This window comes from Podarcis filfolensis (assembly GCF_964270895.1).
Source record: "Podarcis filfolensis genome assembly, chromosome: 8".
In the NCBI taxonomy this organism is placed as follows: Eukaryota; Metazoa; Chordata; class Lepidosauria; order Squamata; family Lacertidae; genus Podarcis; species Podarcis filfolensis.
This window is the reverse complement of record NC_139611.1, coordinates 41,628,512-41,641,408: the sequence shown is the minus strand read 5'-3', so window position 1 is coordinate 41,641,408 and position 12,897 is coordinate 41,628,512. Positions and strand designations below refer to the sequence as shown.

The following is a 12,897-nucleotide window of genomic DNA, read 5'->3' as shown; positions in this document are numbered from 1 at the left end:
ATGTGTGTTTCCCCCCGGCTCCTGCATAGCCCCACATCAGCTAGCCAAGAACTTTGTCAATAGCCCTGATGTTCCTGCCGTGGTTTACTGTCATTGCTGCAGCCCTGGGGTTGATGAGAGTAAGAGCCAGCCAGAAACCCATGTGGCAGGAGTTGTGCCTCTAGGGTCCCTGGTTCTGTCCTCAGTCTTTTCCAGGCAGGACTGGAACCCTGGAGAGCTGCTGCCAAACAGTGCAGACAGTACTGCTCCAGATGGACCCAATGGTCTGATTCCATATAAAGCAGCTTTCTATGTTCCATGTTCTTTCCATCTGCTACTGAAGTGGGTCTGCCATGTTCTTCTTAAATACAGATGATGTATTAAATACATGTTCTCCTGAATACAGATGCTAAGGAGTAAGTGTCGCTGAACACAGTAGAACTTCAGTCTTTATATGTATAGGATTGAACTGCATGTCTAAGATGTTATATCTCCATTGTAGTTAAGTAGTTTTGATTATCAACCGGTCTTTTAACTGATTATTCAAATCAACACACAAATAAATTTGTGTATCTCCAAAAATTTAGTTTTGGTGCCTTGTTGACATATTGAAGGTAATGCAGAATAACATAAGCAAAAGATTATTTCTCATTGTTAATATGGGGTTTGTGAAGTTGTTAGTTAAGAGTGGATTGGTTCCTTGTTTTCCCAGCTTACAAGAACCTGAAGTTAATTGTTAAGTATATGATAAAGATATGCATCATTATCTGTACAGTCCCTTTTCATACTTCTAAGTTGGGGGGAAGCCATTGCAGAAAGAGCAGTCGTTTAGCATTTTACAAATTGCTGAACCTATTTACAGTTTAGGTTTTAGCAGTTTCTGTTTGAGCATTAAAAAAGAACTATAACTGTGCCTCAACAGCGTAAGTCTTTTAAAGTTTTAGTTTCTTTTTTTAAGGCAAATTATGAAGGCATATCAGATGTACATAACTTCTGTCCAATTTTGCAAGCGAAGGTTGTTGCCGTCCTCCTTTTACATGCTATTTGTCATGGCAGAGAAAGCAGCAAAAAACTCTATCCTCCCATGAAGTTACTGCTTTGGAATAACAGCTCTGGGTGCTGTATAATGGCTTGTGATATTAAGTTGAATGTAAAATGTCTACTACAGGTTATAAAATTTGATGGCTGCTCTGCAAAATTGTTCATGCTTTAATGGGAAGGGTAAATGCTTAATACTGTGATTGTTATAAGTGTTCCAACACAAGAGAGTGAGTCACACTTTAGCAAATTAGGGCAGGTGCTGGTATTCAAGAGAATTTCAGCAGCTGGGCATACTATAAGCTCTCAGAAGTAAGCAGCAGGAATTGGTGTGCTCTTCAGTCTGGAGTGTAGTTTGCTAAGTATGCTTAATGGCAGCTTCACCAGACACAATTCAAAGCCAGTTAAACACATTTAAGGTCCCTTGGAAATAAAATGAGGCTTTCAGCCCTTAATTACGTGCTAAAGCCCTGTTGATTACAATGGGAACTAAATTTGGTTTGATATTTATTTATTTATGGGGCTGTCAACTGGTTAAAGAAATATTGGTCTATGAATCATATGAAGTTTAGTGAATCAGGTGTGTAATTATATCTGCCTAAGTTTGCACATGAGAAAACCATAGCTCTGAAGAAAAAGCTTTCTAAGTTTATTTTTAGGTAATGCAGATGTGTTCCATAGCAGGCATTGTCTTAGATGTGTCTCCTTTTCTCTATCACATAAGGAGTCGATGCCCTTTTAAAGATGGTGCATGTACTGTGTTCATAAGTGTTTCTCTTAGAATCATTTTACAGATTTTTAAAATAGGCAGATTAATCAGTGGGTGCATTTTCAGTCAACCAGAATGGTTTTTAACCAGCTAATCTAACTTGTTGCCATTAAGCATTATAGCCATATTTACTGATCGCTTGTCCCCTCCTGAAAGTGCAGAGTGGATTGCCATTTTAAAAGCATAAAGTCCATTAGGATACTGTCATGCGGTTGAGCCTTACTTGCCCCCAACCAATCCACTATCTGAATAGACATTCATGCTGCCTGACTGAGAAGATAAAAAAGTTCAGATGTATTACTGCAAGGACTGTATTGATAAGAAAGTGATACTTCCACACCCAATATGTGAAATGTTTCAACCCATGCTGGTTGCTCTCTGGCTGCCTGTGATCAGTGCTGGGCCAGTGTATTTCCTGCTGTAAGGGGCAAATATGAAAGTGTCATAAAGAGAAAAGCGCCATCCCCATAAAATAGATGCACTCTATGCTTTATGAGACTGCCCAGAGTACATAGGAAGCTGAGTCAGACCCTTGCTGCATATAGCTCAGTACTATCTATGCTGACTAGCAGTGACTCTCCAGGGTTTCAGGCAGGGTTCTCTCCCAGTCCTACCTGGAGATGCCAAGGATTGAATCTGGGACACCTTCTGCATAGAAAGCAGATGCTCTGCCACCGAGCCATGGCCCTTCCCAAACTGTAGAGGAAACTTGTTGCTTCTTCTGTTGTGGCAGCTAGTCAGAATAGATCAATGCCTTTTCTCTAAGAATATCAGTTCTCTTTTTATCCATCTTTTTATATCTCAAGTAGCAGCATTCCTAGATCAGGACTCCTGATTTTAACACCTCCAGTTTTATAATTAATACAATATTTTCCTAGATTTTATTCCCTCTGCAATCTCTTACAAGAACAGCAGACATTCTTAGAATTCATTTAAGTCTAATTCTTTATATTAGTCATTGTCACTTGAATGGTGATGTAATCTCACCCCACATCCCATTTCTTGGATTTAAAAAGATCCCAAAGTTTCCATCTCAGTTTTGTAACCGTTCCTCACCATTAGTTTAACTGCACTTGTTAATTTAAGTTGCTATTTTTAATCTCATGAATCTTTTAAGCATGTATTGTATTTTAATGCCAATGCCATCCTGCTTTTAAGGAAACTTGACAGATGGAAGGAAGGTATTGAGCAAGTATTATTAACTTCACCTGCCCCCAAAAACTCTCTTATCCTTTCTTTCTCTATTATATCCTCATGGCCATCACTACTTTGTTTAGATTAGTGCTGTTGTGGCTCAGTAGCTAAGATGTCTGAGTCAGGAAGCCCCCAGTTTAAATGTTGCCCCAGCTGCAAGACCCCAAAAAGGATCAAGGCAAGACACCTGTTTTTTTTAAATGTTGTTTAAACAACATTTGGCTCACTATGATCCAAAGACCTGCAAGTTGGCTCTGCTGGCTTTGGTTTCAGATGTGCATGCACTAAGGGAAGGTATAGGGGACAGCTTCTTCTTTTGAAATGAACAAGGGATTCACCAGAGCTCCGCCATGCTCACTGGATCCTATACCATTCATGGCGCACATGGGCAGTTTCATGGGACTGTACAGCTCATATCCTGCAGGTGCCTTCTTTGGGTGGGGTTTCTGAGTGTCAGAGTCCATGGACTAGTCTCTGGTGGAGCAGAAGGAGCTTTCTGGAAAAGGATAATTCCTCTGTCATATTTTTGGCGTTCTCCTAAGAGGATGGGTTGTGCCATTAAAATTCCTCTCACACAGCCGGGAGTATTTACAGTGCTTTAAAGGATCTGTTCTTTACTTGGAGTATATTATGTTCTTTATTCACCCAAATCTTGTTTTAATATTGCTGTAAACGTAATAAGGAGAGATATGATAAGACAGGGTAATCTTTTAAAATGAAGGGGAAATAATTTTCTTTGCTTTCAAAGGTGATGTCTGGGCCTAGACTTCATCTCATTACAATTTTTTTTTTGTAATAAAAACTGTCCTCTGTGTGGAATAGCAATGATTACAAAGCTATCTTTCTAGGGAAATCTATCCCTAATCTATGGAAATAATTCTCTCTCTCTCCCTCCTTTTAAAAAAGCATTCTTCATTTGTGATTCTCTGATTATCTGATGAGAACTCTCCCTTAACACTTTTGTACTTGGCCACATGCTACCTCATTTTACCCGTATAAAAATCTGAATCCCTGACCTTTCGCTTCTACTCCCCCTGCTTCCAGCAACCTTTGTTGTCGTTTCTATGTCTTTCCATGCTGTGCCTGCTAGACCCTATAGTCATACTTCCTTTTATTTTCACATAAATGTGTACACTGTATTGCACTGCCCCAGTTTGGCTGGCTCTGAGCTGCTAGTAGCCTTTCAAAATGCAGAACCCCAGGGGTGGAGGGCTCCACCCCGCCCCAATTAATTATTGCTCTCCTAAAGAACCTGATGCATTGGTTTTCTCAGGCCTGGGATATGCAGTGGGATTGATCCAAAGGTTGCTTCTTTCCAGCATCCATTGCTGAACAGATCACCCAGTTCCTTCCTTACAAGCAGAACTTTCAATGAAAGGCAAGTCCCACCTTTCATTGCTTTTACCAGACTCAATTTGCTTTTCATTGAATGAGAGTGTGGCTCTGTGAGCATGAAAGGTAGAGGATGCAGGAAGGGCAGCAGACGGTTGCGCAGAGTTGGCACATGGTTGGCTTCCAGATTGGGATCTATAGCCCAGTTCATAATCAGGCAGTCGGAGGACATCAGATGGCCAGGCTGAGCCTCTCCAGTTGGCTGTTGGGTCCTCTGCCATCTCCATTGCCCTTCACTTCTCTTTTAACCCTGATGGAACTGCTGTCCAACTACCATGTCCCTTGTTTTCCTTACGTGAGTGTGGAGTGTGCACAGGACAGGCTGTAAAACACAATCTGAAGAGTGCTACCCTAAAAGGAGGAAACAAATATATTTCTGCTTTTACCCAGCTTGAACCTGTGTGATAATGAGTGTGCTACCCTGTGTAACAAATACACCAAAATGTGCACTTGTCTTGCTTGTTTGCACAGCATCACATTTCTTAAGAGTGGAAGAAGAAAGGGGTGTGGGGCTGGTTACAGGGCTTTGGGATCCTTGTGAGATTTGGCTGATAGGAGAGAGAAAACTTGAAGAACTGTTCAGGGATGAATTTTAATTCACCTACTTAATTGTTGAACTAGAAGATCCTGAAACTTACTTTGGTTTATGAGAAGCTCAAGTGGTGTCCTAGCATCTGCATTCCTCACAGCATAATTGCTTTTTGGAGGAAAGTGGGGGTGAAGTGCAGGAGGTTACATGAGGCACAGGAAATATTTTCTTGTTAATTAAAACATTCTACAAATGAATAACACACTTGTCTTGGGAGGACTGGCTAGTGGGTGCCAATTTTTCAGCTCTGCCAAAGCAGGCATATGAGGATCAAATTAATTGACTTTCTGTTGTTCATTTGCTTAATTCTTTCTATTACTTCTGGTGTGTGTGTATGCTTTAATTCAGTCAAAAGAGGGCAACATTCCTTCCTTTTTCATTGTCTTTTTGTCTCATCACCGCATTGTGTATTCAATAATTAATTTTTTCATAAATCAATATAGCATTTGTGTCTTCCCCGCCTCCCAGTGCTTCTGAAACATAGCAAAATATTTGTGTTTAGAACAGCCACCCCAAAGTAGAACAAAGGGCTAGCTTATACCAAAAAGCTTTCCCCCCAGTCCCTTTTTTCCAAGTTGGTGTGATGTTTTAGTTCAGTGTTTTGACAAACTCTGGCGTGAGCTGCAATGGGAGAGTGTGCCAGTCATGAAGAACCCAGACAAAAGCTGGTTTGTTTTCAGTACAGCTCATCTCTTCTGCCTTTTTTTTTTAAAAAAAACCCCTTCTAAGAGTTTGTGGCCTTTATTTAGTTGGTATAACCATATGGTTTGCCAAAAGTAGTGTATTCCTTGTTTAGTTGTTTAGTGGAAACCTTCAGTTGTTCGTTTGAGCCAAAGGCTTTGGTCTTTGGCAGTGGTGCATTGCTGCAAGGATGTAAGTGACATTATTGCTGTGACTGTGAAACTCCGAATAAAGACCATGCCAGCTGCTCCTTTATTTCAAACTACCAAAATATCTGTAATAAGTATGGGGTGGAGTGTGTATATGTGTGGTAGGTAGGGTCCCTGGAGAATTTGGATGGGAAGAAAATGGAAATTGCTGCAGTTTGCATGTTCAACTGTGATCAGGAATAGAAATCAGTCAAACAAAAATGAGTGGTATTCATTCATGTAGTATTAGCCTCTTGGGCTTGCTGATCAGAAGGTCTGCGGTTCGAATCCCTGCGACAGAGTGAGCTCCCGTTGCTCTGTCCCAGCTCCTGCCAACCTAGCAGTTTGAAAGCATGCCGGTGCAAGTAGATAAATAGGTACCGCTGCGTCCGGAAGGTAAACGGCATTTCCGTGCACTCTGGCACTTCTCATGGTCCTCTGTGCACCAGTAGCAGTTTAGTCATGATGGCCACATGCCTTGGAAAACTGTCTGTGGACAAATGCCGGCTCCCTCGGCCTGAAAGCGAGATGAGCGCCGCAACCCCATAGTCGCCTTTGACTGGACTTAACCATCCAGGGGTCCTTTACCTTTAGTAGTAATAAATAACTTTTTAAACATTGTGTTGACATTTCCTTTACATTGAAATAATGTAAGATATGTAAGTTACATAACTTACTTTAAATAGTGGACAGCAAGATGGATAATGTGGTGTTTGGTGGAAAGTAAACTGCAGTGGAGCAGAAGTCACTGCTTTCTTACATCCCTAGTGGCAAGGTTTGCATACAGCAGGGAACTGGGAAGCACCTCTGAGCTCTCTTGGTTGTACCCAAATATTATGCAGGTGGAAGGCCACTCAAACAACACCTCCCTCCCAATGCAGTCTGCATAACCTGCCCGGCCTCTATTGGGAGTTGTTAGTAATGAATGGGGATTCTTGTACAACCTTGAAAAGCTACCACAAGAGATGCTTACCTCTACTGCATGGATCCACATAGAGCTTTCACTGAATACAAGCACTCCAACAATGGTGATGCAGGTTTGTGCTTGCTGAAAGTCTGAGCTTGGTGCCAAAGGTCCAGCCTCCATAAATAGGTTTTCAAAGCCCAGTACCTAAACAACCTATAGAACCTTGGAAAAAAGGTTACAGATATTTGCTTTTCCTCACCCTAGTTCACTGTAAACGATACATGCCATGGAACTCAACTTTGTGCCCCCCACTCAGTTTGGCACACCAGGTGACTTCCCAGTTCACCCATCCCTGAGGCTTACCCTTTATTCCAGGCTCAAAAGCTGTGTCACACCCCAGTTTCCAAGGTCAAAGTTATGTAGATAAAGGAAGTCTTCTGCTAAATGAAAATATTTTGTTTCAATGAACATGAAGTTTTACAGCCTAATAAAAAGAGCTCTAAGGCAAATATGGGTGGAGAGTCAAATTGGGGAGCTGGCATTTCTCTTTATTTCATTTAAAAGGTTCTGGCTGTGAAATTACTTTAGCTAACTATGAGCCATTGTTTCTATATGTTATTAAACAGCCATCTCTAGTCCAAAGTTGTATAACTTTTTGAACTTTAGGAGCAAGTTGACATTTAGGAAATATGGACATGCCACTTTTGGAAAAGCCAAATGAAGGACCAGTTTCGTCAACCTCTCCAGCTGTCTGCACAGATGACCTGAGGCTGCAAAGAGTATCAGGAAGGATGTGCTTAATAAATCTGCTTTTCTCTCTCATCCCCTTCCTCACTTTCCTTGAGCCTTATGTCTGTGAATCACATGCACTTCTGGGGCTGATCTTATTGTTTCCCCTTTTAAACAAATCCTGATATTACCCCCAATCCCTTTGACTGCGGCTAATAGAATTAGGCAAAACTGTGCCTCGGAAACTGCATGTAGTTCCCAGGCAGTTGAGTTACACCCCCAAACTGTGTGAAGGTAAGGAAAGTTAATGTAGGAGCACCAAGTGCAAATGTGTGGTGGAGAGTACTGAAGAGTTCCTTTCCATTCTCATTGCCACATAAGGGGAAAAGTGGTGGCGGCTGTGGTGGCCACAACAGGACAAGGTCTTGCCCCAGAGCAGAAAACCCTTGTTACTACTTCCATGTAGTTATTTAGGCAGAGCTAATTACAGTTGACAGGCCTGGGATAGAAAAGCTGGTAGAGCATCAGATTTTTTTCATTTCCCATCTGTTCTTTTGGTAGTTCTGTGTGAAATGTAATCTTGGTTTGATTGCATTAATTTTGTCTTTTTCCATCCTCAACATACTCCGTGGGTGTTCCTATAAAGTGTTGGTTAGCCTTGTGCCATATGTTCATGCTTGACATTTGCTTGGAGACAGGGAACTCTCTGAGCCCTTCTGCTTTATGAGAGAATGAATGTAAGATGGCATAGGGCTCCCAACATAATTAGCTACTAGCTCATAAAGCAGCTTGTTGTTTCATGATTTTCTACTATGAACACAGGCTTTTTTTGGGTAAAGTAAGCCTGAGACCCCTTCAGAAAGAGAAAGAGAGAGGTTACTAATTAGTTTGCAGGCCGCACTCCTGTTTCTGGGGCCTGTGTTATTTTGCGTGCCAGTGAATCTGGTCCTAATATGTTAGTTCCTGATATATATGGTTGTATCCAGTGCTGTTGTTCTTCTTGCACCACAAACCTGGTCATTCTTCCTTGCACCACCTGCATCTCCTCAAAATCTTATTCTCAAGAGCAGATTGTGGAGAGGGGGGGGGGGAGTAGAAAGGGGAAGTCTCATTGCATGAGTGGAACTCCATGCACACAGTGTTGGATACAACCTGTAATATCTACAGCATCTTTTTACTTTCTCCTTGGAGTAAATTTCTCATTGCTTTTGTCCAGAGCAGGGCAGTCCAAACTTTCATACCAAGTGGGCCATAAGAATACTTCAACATGGAACTCTCAGGCCACACACTGCCTTGTTGCGTGGGAGTGGACACACACCCCATCCCTCATGCTGCCTTCCCAAAACTGACTAAGCAAGGCACCAAGTTTGAGAAGGAGACACAAGGCCCTAGCAGGGTCCTAGAGCCCTCCCATCTCCTTCCCAAAATTGGGAAAGCACTAATTAGGCCTTTGGAAGGAGGATGGAGGACTCTAGTAAGGACCCTGTCAGAGCCCTCACACCTCTTTCCCATAGCCTGGCACTTTGCTTACCTGGCTTTAGGAAAGCAGTACAATGGCTGGGGCAGGGGGAAGCCTGGAGGGTCATGTGTTGGACTGCTCTGGTCCAAAGGATGTTGTTTGCTTGTTTATTGTAAAATATGTATTCTACAATTCCCCCAACTCTGGCCGGCCTGTCTCAGTGAATTTCATAAATGAGGGCCAGTATCAAGAAGTGGATCTCTCAGAGCCACTTTCCCTTGGCCACTTCTACAGACCTTATGCATTTTATGGACTGAAAGTTTTTACAGCTTCCTGTGCAGCCTTGAAAAACAACAACCAAAAACATCCAAGGCAAGAGCAATAAAAATATTTAAGTCCACACCCATTTCAGATGATGTAAATGAAGCAGTCCAATTTCTACCAACTAGCATTTAACTTAAAAATAGCAGTGTTCAGGATTGCATGCTGTGCCAGCCATGTTTTTTTTTTTTTTAAAAAAAGAGTCTTCATGTTATTAGCAAAAATTTCTAGAGGAGAGTAGTCTAGCAGCTTTAACTTGTATCTTTTGAATTTGGGTGGGTTACACCAGTAATTTTATTTACTGAGCGTTGTCCTTCCCCAACCTTAGTGTTCCAGCCAGTCTCCAGCCAGTTATCTCTTTAGCAGATTTTATTCATTAAGTCACTTTAAGCTGCAGAGCTGATCGCAGCATACGAAGCTTTGCAAAACAGCATAAACAAAGACAACTCTGTGGTCACAACTATCTGATGTGTTCTCCCAGCAAGGCTGGGAGTTATTGGATTCACGTTCTCATCATTATTGTGGCTTTTAATTCCCATTGCTTGCAGGCTAGCTGGAGCAATCGACCTCCATATGGAAGACACCATAAACATCTCAACATTTAAATGTTGGTGGGAGTGTTTGTGAATCATTTCTTTTTTCAACCTACTTATAAAGGAAAACAGGACCCAAGCCTGATGTGAAAAATGTGCAAGATCAGATTCTCTTCTTTTCTCTTTTCCCTCCCCTTTTCCCTGTGGTTGCTGTTGTTTGAATCTGTTCAGTACATTATTTGGTCATGTTGAGGAGGCTAGGATGTTTAAATTTCTATTTAACACCTGCAAAATTATATACTGGATTCTTATCTTTTTTAAAATGGAGTTACAAAGGAATATTTCACTAAGCGTGCTTCATAGACAGAATTGAAAGTTCATCCAAGATACAGTTGAAATGATTAGTTCCTTGGATATATATATTGCACAGGCAAACTGGCAAATGGTTGTTGGCCCAGTTTACAGCTTTAATGGTTGGGAAAGCATAATACGTTTTTTTGACACTGTAGTGGGAGTCTTCCCCTTGTCTGTGTTTCCTGGGGCCAATGCAACATGTCAGCCATATGTCGAAGATCACAGATCATACGAGATGGGATGAGCTTTAGGTGACACATCTTTTCTTTATTAAGCAAGTTGTGGTACAGGAAAACCCTGTCCCTGGCTTTGTGGTCCAGAAATGCAGCATTGGGGACGGTTTTCTCTCTGCTCATGGAGTTCTAATTTTCTTCGTAGAGAAAATTATGTATCACTGACAGGCAAAACCCCCTTCCCACCCTCCAGTATCAAGATGAGAATCCCTATAATTCTGTTGGACCATGAAAGGGAGTGTTAGCAGGAACAGCTGAAAACATAAAGACATAGTAAACATGAATCCTTCTTGTGCCTGACACATTTAAAAATTACATACACAGTTTCTTATCTTTCATTTTCTGTTGCATCGAATATGGGACAACCATATTAGTGTGCAGTATCACCTATTTCGGGGACGTGAGTGGCGCTGTGGGTTAAAGCACAGAGCCTAGGACTTGCCGATCAGAAGGACGGCGGTTCGAATCCCCACGACGGGGTGAGCTCCTGTTGTTCGGTCCCAGCTCCTGCCAACCTAGCAGTTCGAAAGCACGTCAAAGTGCAAGTAGATAAATAGGTACCGCTCCAGCGGGAAGGTAAACGGCGTTTCCATGCACTGCTCTGGTTCGCCAGAAGCAGCTTAGTCATGCTGGCCGCTGTCTGCGGACAAACACCGGCTCCCTCGGCCTATAGAGCGAGATGAGCGCACAACCCCAGAGTCGGTCACGACTGGACCTAATGGTCAGGGGTCCTTTTATCACCTATTTCAGAACCCTCTTGGAGTTGTACAAGAGCAGTACCATTTGAAAAATAGCACAGGGGGACTTTTTTTAATGCCTGTGCTCCAGAGAGAATGAAGCAATGTACATGCATGGGATGCAGAGGCAGGTAGAAGGAAAAGTTTTTTTTTAAAAAAAAACCATAATAAAATGAAAAAGTAACATCACCACTACTGTTGTCTGTCTTTCCACCTCTTCTGTGTTAAATATCCATTAAATGAATGTTAGATGTGGTTCAAAAAACTGAAATGACATGACCAGTTTCCAGAGGATTTAGGCTGCATTAGCAGGACATAAGGAACAGAGGGGGAAAGCTGGGGACTGAAGGATGGTGGAGTGGCAGGCAAGGCGGGGTTAGAGTGGATGGTTCAGACATGGACGAAAATTTGGTCTTGAGGGTGGGACATAGGAGGCAGTTGGACTGCATAACCTGTTAAATCTCTTACAGCTTTGCAGTTCCAGAGGAAGCTGCCTTATACCTGCTTAAGGCTCTGGTGCGAATCACCACTTAAAATGTTCTACCCTGTTTGCAGCCAGAGAAATTTGGGGAAGGGGAAAACCGTTTCAAAAGATGAGAGCATCTTTTACATTTTTGGTGCTTGATCCTTTTTAACTGTCTATGCCATGGGCTGAACCTGGAACCTTCAGCATGCAAAGCTGGTATTCTGCCCACTGTGTCGTGGTCCTTTCCTCATTCTACCAGATTTTCCATGACTAGCTTGTGAGATGATTCTTTAAAAAATGATAGCTGATTCACATTTGCAAACTTGGAGTTCTTACTATTTCTTTGTACAAAAACTAGCGCTAAGGTTTAGTTAGTTTCCAAATATGCATTAGAAGGTTTGTTTTGTTTTTGTCCTTTTAGTGCATAACTCACCCTCTTGTATTGTCTGGGTTTTTGCATTGAGAAAATAAAACTGTTTTGGCTTGCATTTGGCTTCTGCAACTTGGACGAGTTTCCGTGAGGGATTCTATTGGCAAACTTCGGAGGGAAGTGTGGGTCTTTTCTTGAGGTTATCTGTCACAATGTACAAAAGGTTAAAAGAGAATACAAAAATAGTATGTCTACAGGGCCAGAATTATTTCTGAGAGTAGACAGTTGGCTTCAGCAAGTCCTGAAAGGGATAAACTTTCAGCCTCTGATTGCAACATGTTGATTAGAAAAGCTGTAACTCAGTGATGGGGAACATGTGGCCCTCTAGATGCTGTTGGACTCCAGTTCCCATCACCCCAGACAGTGTTGCCGATGGTCAGGGCTTTTGGGAGTTACAGTTCAGCTAAAATACCTGGAGTGCCACAGACTCCCTTTCGCTGCCGTAAATCAAACACTTGTGTATGCTTCATTGTTCACATGATACTTCTTTGACATGTACTTGGGCATCTGAATCTGAGTACAGCGAGAAGCAGCCTCCAAACAATACTCCAAATGTGTGAACCAGTTACAAATCTGCTATCACTGAAACTGTAGCTCCATCACCAGCAGTAGGAGTTGACCTGGTGTGTGAGATTCTGTGTGTTTTTGTGTGTGTAACTACGGTATATATCTATAGCTATATCTGTAGCTACATCTATCTCTCCATAGTTTGTTCAAACAATTTGATGTGGGACCCCCTGACCCTTGCTTCACTAGGATTTCACCCATCATTTTGCTAGGGGGAGCAACTGAGCGTGTGGGGGCTACCCTTCCATTATATTTATTTCATCTCAAAAAATCCCTGAAAGCTTGTATGAGCCAATGAAGAGCAAGGTGAAACTAAGGAGGTGTGGGGCCT

The 12,897-nt window shown here is 42.1% G+C and overlaps 1 protein-coding gene across 2 annotated transcripts in view; it reads left to right on the top strand.

Annotated features, from left to right (window-relative positions):
- The window catches only part of BANP (BTG3 associated nuclear protein), a 146,670-nt gene that overhangs the window by 90,216 nt on the left and 43,557 nt on the right, over positions 1-12,897 (top strand). The gene's annotated exons all lie outside the window — the stretch shown is intronic.